The sequence below is a fragment of the Scophthalmus maximus genome, chromosome 10, assembly GCF_022379125.1.
Source record: "Scophthalmus maximus strain ysfricsl-2021 chromosome 10, ASM2237912v1, whole genome shotgun sequence".
Classification (NCBI taxonomy): Eukaryota; Metazoa; Chordata; class Actinopteri; order Pleuronectiformes; family Scophthalmidae; genus Scophthalmus; species Scophthalmus maximus.
Window position 1 is genome coordinate 8,994,301 of NC_061524.1, and position 9,032 is coordinate 9,003,332.

Consider the following 9,032-nt stretch of genomic DNA (forward strand, 5'->3'; position numbering starts at 1 on the left):
ATTGAAGGAGAGGGATGCTAACGTTGTCTAACGATTTCAAGTGGCGCTTCTGAGAGCTTCTAATTAATAACAAGCATAACTTCTTGGGTTTATGTAAAGCTTAAGGTGTAACGATCACTTCTCCAGCTGCGGTGGCCAGCCACCATATAATTGCATGCAGTGTGAACATATGAACTCCTAATGCACGTAGCCCACAGGAACGAGTCATGTGATGTGTGATGATCGGCGCGAGTGCGCATCAATTTCTCAGATAAATGACTCTGGACCATAAAACAGCAGTCAGAAGAAACAGGTGGAACACTGACTGTAGAATATGTCAAAAATGGGGTAATGGTAATATACATCCAATTACTGCAAAAGCCAAAGCCATTGCACATGGTCTTGTTGCAGCTTTTGTCCTCGCCCCCCCCCCCTCCACAGGCTGTTCTATGTGTTTATAAGCGAGGTATGATGGCAGCAGGGTGTGTAAGTGCTGCAGGTTATTTTGTATTTGGAGGTGAGGACACGGCAAATCAGACCACTTCACACATGAAAAGCAGTCGTCGGTCCATTTAATTCTCTGTGCCTCTCTTACCCTGGATCTCACTGTCCTTTTACGGGGGGGACTCCAGAGGCTAGTTAAAAGGTGTCTGATTCTCACCATGAATCTAATTAGATCTCTGACTGAGGTCTTAACATCTCCTTTGAAAAGAAAAAAAGAAAAAAAGAAATGCATGGAGGAATAAGGTGCAGAAGCACCTACGCCTCGCCTTCACTGCACCTTGGCCTGAGCTGTCCCCCTGCTCCCTCCTGTTCTGCAGAAAAACAAAGTCCTGCGGGCTAATGAAGTTTGTAATTAAGGAGATTCTGTCAGGCTGAATGAGTAATTAGGACGTGGTTCCTCGGGGGTGTTAATGGTGGTCAGGCTCAGCGGAGCACGGGCTGCATGTATGGCCAAAGAGAGCATCCTTTCTTAGCTCAGCAGTAAATGAAAGGAAGAGAGAGACAGAGAGAGAGAGAGGAAAGCTTTGGGGGAAAAAAGCTTGAAGCTTGGAAAAAGCTTCATCTTGCTTGCTGCACTTATTACATTATGAAATTTATAATAAATTGGCATTGTCATTTCAGAAACACATGCCGGTTGAGGGACAACTGTAGCGTCTTCCTGTCGAATCGCTTCCAGATGATCATGTTTACACATGTCTATGGGAAACATTGCTGCATTCGTTAGCCCGCTAATTTCCTATAGATTTCTGATGTGTTGTGAAATCAGATATGATTTGAGGGAAATGGCTGCGGGACAGGACCACGCTCTGTTCTCGGTGAAGACATCTCCGTTCTAATTATCACATTTACTCCAGATTGGTTGACTGTGCTGCTGATAAAGAAAGTTCACCTGGCCTCAATTAACTATATTTATCTCAGATTATCCCTCCATGAGATTTCTGCTCTGGCAAAAAGATTAGCGTTATTAAGAGTCGCGTATGCGGGATGAATACATTTTCAGACAAAGTGACATCTCTTAAGGATGAGAAATTAAATCAATGAAATGAGAATCAAAAGGAAGCGGCTGCACCTTCTCGGGATTCTCCGGCAGCGCACGTTGTATTTTGCCCTTCTGCGGTGAAATCACAGTTGACATCCGCTGACAAGCTGTTTCATTTGGACAACAAATTTTTTAAAAATTGGATTTCAGAACTGCTGCTATACAAAGTTATTTAGAATCAAATCCATGCACCGAAACATGGTAGAACAGTGGTGAGATTTGCTTAAATTTGCAATACGGATTTGATCTGGCACATGAAAACGATCAGATGGTGTGATCAGAAAAATAAATCCTAAAGTGAGGAAACCAAATAAACAAACACACACACACACACACACACACACACGCACACACACGCACACACACACACACACACAAATGTACGTGATGGGAGCAGATCGCTGTGTTGACAAACTGATGTCCATGACAGATACAGTAGAACGATTCTCTTCCGAGGTGGTTCTCTTTGATCTCGGGTTAACCTCTACATTCTCTAAAATCATTTACACTGTTTAGACTGGGAAGGGTCCTGCTGCAAGGCACAACACCTGGGCTCTGAACCCGTGACCTCACATCTGAGTGCTCTCGCTGAAGCCCCTGCTGCCTCCCGGTTAGCTGGAGGATCAGCATGGACAGACAGGCCCAAAACTCTTCATTTCCTGTTTCGCCTGCAACCAACCTTTCCCAAACTGGAAAAAAAAGAGGAAAAAAAAATGCTACCTGTGTTTCAGGTAATATCATCAACATAACCAAGGTATGACCTTCATGGGGACAAGTCTTGTTTTCACTGCAAATTCACAAACCAGTTTTGTGAGTAAAAAGCCAGAGGGGAGATAGTAAACAATGGGGTTTTCATTCTTGTCCAGTTTATAACTTTCGACGTGGTTATTCCAGATATTTGTTTAAAAATATATACAAAGATAAAAGAAGAGATTTTAAACCGATACAGTTCCAGATTTGTCCCCTTCATCGCCACTTTTTAGTTTTCTTGGGATTGCTTTCACAGACTAGAGTGGACAAGAGAGATGTGAGTTGCAGACTCATTAGAGGTTAACAGGTGTTTGTCAGCTCCGGGCGGACCTACATGGATGAGACCTTTTCATGTCGGCAACTTCCTCACACATTAGTCTTCAGCCAAATTGCTCTGAGTGGGGGCTTCGCCCCGCTCATCCCTCCCCGTCCACCGTGACCTCTCTCCCCTCCACGCTGCAGGCAGGGCTGGAGATAAAAAAAAAAAAAGCTGAAAAACGGCTCTAGGAATCCTAAATATTAGTGGTTGTAAATCAGCCCCCAGTGGCCTATGAATAGCAATTATCTTTTTTCGCACTAATAAATCCCCCCAGTCACAGATAAGATGGTTTCCCTTCCTAAGCTGCAGTAAAAACAGCTAAGTACTGAGCAAGCAAAAAAGGGAGGGGTGCAGCAAATAAATGAGGGCTCTTTAGCCGTGGATTACACTTAGTCATAAGAGAAAATATGTTTTTTTTTGTGCTGGTATATCGTGCATGAACTGGATCACAGGATGCCGGGAAAGGACGGCGCGATCACAGGACTTTGGGAATCCAGATGATATCGAGAAGCGAGCTCGAGCTGTTATCAGCCTTATCAATACCTGCTAAACATGATTCACTTCAGTGCACATTGACTTTCAGCTGCTAGAAGTGCTGAGATTTCTTGAAAATGTCAGTGGAGGGGAGGGGGGTTGGGGTAGCTGAGGTTGTATTGATCTGATAGGGACATTCTTTGATTTAAAAAAAAAAATCTTTAACAGATCATCATGGGCAAGGTTTAGCTGTAGTGCAGAGCCCTACTCCCGCCAGATTAAACTGACCTTCCCTCAACCACAACCACAAACTAACTTGCCGTCTCCTCTGCTTAGTGTCACCACTCGGAATGAGTTCACTCTACCTCTGCACTCCACTGGGATTTACAGGACTTTGTGTCTGTATAGGAGAAAAAAACAACAACAATCAGCCGCAGTGGGCCTTTTTTTCCCCTTTCTTCTCCTATAAGGTGACTGAGCCCTTATTCCATGTAAAGACTTAAGTTAACCTCATTAAGTCCGCTCACACGCTAGATACATAATTATCCCTGAGAGGATAGCCAGTGCTAATACAAATTAGAAAGATAATTAAGCTACTGAGACTGGCCATTGGATGTCCCAGTGCACTGTACCCATAGAACCATTATGGTGAATTAGAGCCTTTGTTTACAGTCACAACATGAGCCTTTTACCACTGGCCGTGTTTATCAGGAGCCCCATATAACCTGGACGGCAGTTTACTGCACTTCATGTTGTTATGTGCGATGCTTCGGGAACATACCAGGTGCTTGAGTTATAACTGCAGAAGAAACACGAGACAATGTGAATTCCTTTCTTTCCAGTGTCGGGCACGATGACTTCGCGACGCCTTACCTCGCTGAAAGCAAATAATCTAGAGTCTGTTCCAGAGAATTGCCTTTGGGGTGCTCATAAAAATTCTAAATCTAAATGACAACTCACCACTGTAGTGCGCAGTGCATCTGGCCTTCTGTGGAACAAGGCAGTTTAGTGCCCGGCCCTGCTTACAGCTACTTCAAAGATGCCTTAAATGCCTCCTCAAGCTAGAGAAAACATCTCTCTCTTTTCCTTTGCAAATGCTCAGTCAAACAGGAACAATAAATCTGGCTGATTTTGACATTCCTCTTAAGATCATCTGATACCTGAACAGCAGAGTGAAAACTCAAACTGCTCCAGTCTGTGCACAACAAACATACATGTGAGCTGCTCGGGTCTGGTCTCCCTGCAGCATCATGATTAGATCAGGGCCGGACTTTTTGGTGAAAATATGTCAAGAGAAAAGGATAAGTACACACAGCTGGATGCATTTTAGGGAGCAATTCCCTTTTGTCATAGGAAGAGCACACGCTGTGTACCGCCCGAATGAAAATGCTGCCGCATTTTGGTGCACTGTACCAATCGCGGGGGAAATTACTGTTTCGGGTGCGTTTTTGGGGAAAACGCAGCAAGACAGCTTATGATGTCGAAAAAAGTTTTGGGGCCGTGCACAGAAGCAAAAGATTTTTTATTTTCCCTCTTTGCTTCCATGGTGAGGGGAGTACGAAGGAGAGGAGCTTGCTGCTGGTTGTGTGCCAGCTCTGCCTCCTGTGGTTTCACGCATAACAACCTTGCATGTGGACAGCTCTAAGTAAAGCATTGATTTAAGAGGGTACTTCTTCTTTCCACAGCTTTAGCAAAACAAGCCCCTATGTTTGGATAGAGCCAGTAAGCAGCTCACTGACCTGAGCAGTGGGTCAGATTAAGTCAGACCCCTCCTTCACCCCTGCCTCCCTCCCTCCCTCCCTCCCTTCTTCCCCGCCGACCCCGACGTAGAATGAGGAAAGGGAAAGTGCTCTTCAGGGCAGGCGGGCCTGCCAGCCAGGTCAGGGGAGTTGCTCAAGAAAACAGGAAACTGACAAGAGAGACAAATGATAGGGCTCACCCAACCACAGGCGTTTAAGCACTTTGCCACAAAGGTTGATCATCCATAATTACTGCAAGAGCAATACTTAGAGAGGTTTGTTAAATAACACCCATCTTGTGAGATTTAATTCATAAAATGAACAGTTTTTCCTCAAGCTAATTATCAAAGCCCCCCATCTACTCGGAGATCGGTAACCACATGTGTGATTAGAGTGATCCCATTCCAGGTAAATCTGTTACCACCGAAGCCTGTCTGGGATGAGCCAAGGATAAGAACCTCCAAAGGAGCTCTTACAGTTTGTCATAAATACGGCAAACTGTCCGTTTCAATCCGCAATTAAAAGAAACATTAACTTTGCGAGTGAGTGTTTTTCTGGAACACCACAAAGCAAACATTGTGACACGGCAACAGTCTGAACTGATATTATCTATTGACCCTGCTGAGACCGTTCACAATAAGTTAACTATATATTTTCTCTGGACAAGCCAGAGGGAGGATTGTGTGTGTGTGTGTGTGTGAGAGGGGAGGTAGGTTCAGAGTAGAGAAGCTGCTTTTGGCCAAAGGCAAAGATAAGCGAAGGGGAGTGGAGGTGGTGGTGCAGGGGGGGGGGACACAATGGATTGAGCCAGGCAATCAGTGAGCGATCTGGGGCGGTGTTTAGTGGTGCTGTAAGATCTGCTAAACTAGCCCTAATTTCCCCTGTTGTAGGAGATGTGTGAGTTGAGGTGGAAAGGGGCAGGAGGAGGGGAGGCCTTTGGTCTGTCAAAGTGGAGTTAATCTGAACCTGGGGCATCACGTTCACTTTTGATGGAGGCCAGAGATAGGACGCCGAGGCCGAGGCGGAGGAGGAGGAGGAGGAGGAGGAGGAGGGGGGCTGGAAAGGATGAAAGATCACCCACACCTGCGAGGGGCTGCCGAAAGTTACAACTCACTCAAAGAGGCCTTTCTACCGCTGCTCCATTCGTCAAAGATGATGGGGGCAACTGCAGCGAGAGCTTCACTCCATTTCTGTTTCCACTGGTGGCTCGTACGCGCTCACCGCCACAGGATAAAGATTACATTGATTTGTCTTTTCACCACTAAATCTTTCCCCAATGCAAACAAATCGCATATTTTCAGGCTGAGAAATAACTTAATGACAGTTAAGCTCTGTTGAGCAGTATATAAATTTAAGTCATTCTGTGCTCCGACACGCTAGCCTTCATTTTTTTGTGAGGCAAAAAAAACACATGCAACACACCAGATAAAAAAAAACTATTATAGTATTTCCACGTGGCCTCTTTTTTGGTTTTGAGAAGTTTCTGTGTATGAAATCCTCCATAATCCTCTTGGAGAGAAATGTGAAGCACCACCCCTCGAGGTTAGTCCTCTTTGGGCCTGTGTCTTCCTTTCATGCACTATAAGATTCATCAGGGCCATCAAGAGCTTTTGTTTAACTTGTAATGCCAAAATGATTACAGCTGTTCTGGGCTGTCTTTGCACCATAAAACACTGAGACCAGTCGGTTCTAGGAAGTGAACAATAATTCGTAAACAAATTATTTACTGCTGCGAGGATTTGATGCAGAATTCCATCTGCTTCGAAATAGGGATGAACATGTTGTAATCAGTAATTGTGTCAAAGGTAGAAACACAACTTCAAAAGGCAGGTGCAAGATTGAACTTTTGCATTTCAGGATCATTTTTTTTTTTATTAAAGTCAGTAACAAGCCAGTTTGTTAATGGGTCAGTTACACTGGTGGCCAGTAGTTGCAGATGCAGGTTCCCAATAAATATGGTAAGACAGCATTAATCCCCCTCCTCTGTCTGTTTCATCTGGCCTTTTTGCTCTTTGCCAAGGCAATGCTCTTGCCTCGGCTGGCAGCTCAGACCACGCCGGGAGCACAGCACATCTGGATCAGGGGGCTGAAGGAGGGATTGTGTGAGTGAGTGTGTGTATGTGTGTGTGTGTGTTATATGTACAGTTGGAGCGCTTGTGTGTGTGTGTGTTGGGCAGGTGGGCAGCACCACATGTATGGACATATCCTCTCAACTATGAAGAAAATGCCCCCTTTGTCCCGACATGACGGGGTGAATTCCCAGGCAGAGGTAGCTGCTCATAAACAAAAACATATGGAGGGGTAGAGAATCATAAAGATTTTGTTTCCGCTGCCTGGATTCCCACTGAGACTAAAGTATCAACTTAAGTCAAAGAATGAGTGTATGCTGTGAGACAGCAATCTGTAAATTATTATCCAGACAAGGGGCATAAGCATCTCTCCTCCAGAAAACAAAGCAAGCTCCCAGTTGGGATTGAAATTGATTTTGTTCATGTGTATATTTCAAATGATTCATGTTAATCGTGCACTCATGTAAACATATTGAGATGTTTTACAGGTGAATCACGCCTGCCTTTGACGTCGCTGCTAGACGCATTACCTCTCCAACCGGATCTGTGACGGTGCAAGTGCTCGCTCTCCTACAGACCACCGAACCCCATACGTGGAATGTTTTTGTGGAGTGTGGTTTGGATCTTCATGCTTTTGAGTTGCAAAAGCATGAACTTGCAAATCAATTTCCACATGTTCGCCTGTGTTTTGCAACTGCGAGGACTAAGACTTTGAGCGTGATGTGTCATGTGTGGTGAGCGGTATCATAAATTTACATTCTTTCTCTCAGCTCTTCTAATTAGAATCTGTTTGGGGAATTGCTCGTGTCACATATAAACAAAGCGGAATCATTGTGTTTGATGAGTGAACTGACAAGAGGCCAGTATACGCACATTGCTGGGGTTCATGGTGGCTTGAAGGCTCGTGGAATAGATGTGGGAGAAAAGCTAGGCAGAATTCCTGGCAAAGCTGACAGTTCAGGAACGATCCATTTTATAAGTGTTGTGAGAAACAAGTGAACCGGCAGCTCATAGATCACATTTCACACTCAATTGCTGCAAAGAACATGAAGAGCATTTGAACACGACCACAGGTTAGTAATGGGTCTGTCTTAACCCTTAGCACTACCACATTGGACGTAAGAGTGCTCATAGCCCTACAGCAGACATACACATCAGAGCCTTGCAATGACAATTAACAGGTACACCCTCTAGCCCTTTACACCAACAAGACACATCTACAGTTGTAAACTGGATGGAGGGGCAGCGTAGGCTGGAAACAACGATCAAAAGACCCCGTTCCACACGGCATCAGAGAGCCAGCTCATCCTTTCATCTGTCAATGTTCACGAAAGGAGGCATCGCGTCATATTGACTGTGAACAGCTAACCGGTGACGCTGGGTGTGAGAAAAGTGTTGCCGGAGAATTTCGCCACATGGAGGGCAGACCAATTGTGTGCACAGCACCGTCTCTGCAGGGATTAGTGGTGCCATTAAGTGGCGATGAGTTGCGGTGGGGGGGCCACATCCCCTGCTCCCTCATTAAATCGCTGGCAGCTGCCCTTTATCACGGCTCTGCTCCGACACTGTACTGTACCATCAGCACCCTCGCAACACCCATGGTGTCAGTTTAGGACCCTTGACCCTCATGAACTCGCTCGTAATTGCAGGCTATTATGAGGAACGCAGGACTGTTTTGTGCGGTTTGCAGGAACCTACACGTCTTTGTTGTATTTTCCAGGCAATTTTTTTTTTCAAAAACACAAGTTTTACTGCGTCACAGAGGAGGAGATGTGCAGGGAGGAAGAGTTAGAAGGGGGTTATCAAAACTGAGAAAAAGTTGTTTTCCATGCAAACATGCCCACACTGTATATATTCTGTTGACATAGTAGTATTACTAGGTAGGCTACTTACTGATCAAGTAGAAAGAAGACAAAGTCATTTTTGAAGCAAATCAAGTCATCATTTTTCCACGAAAACTGCGTCCTGAGAGAACAACATGGTGAAAGCAATGCTTATTGGGAACTAATATAAGAGAGGATGGTGTTGTTTTTCAGTTTTAACATCATAATGACAAGTTTAAACCACAAAGTTGTCCATTTCCATTTGAAAACTATGATGTAGATGGTACAATAGGAGATAAAATCAGTCAAATGTTTTCAAACTATAGAAAGGTTAAA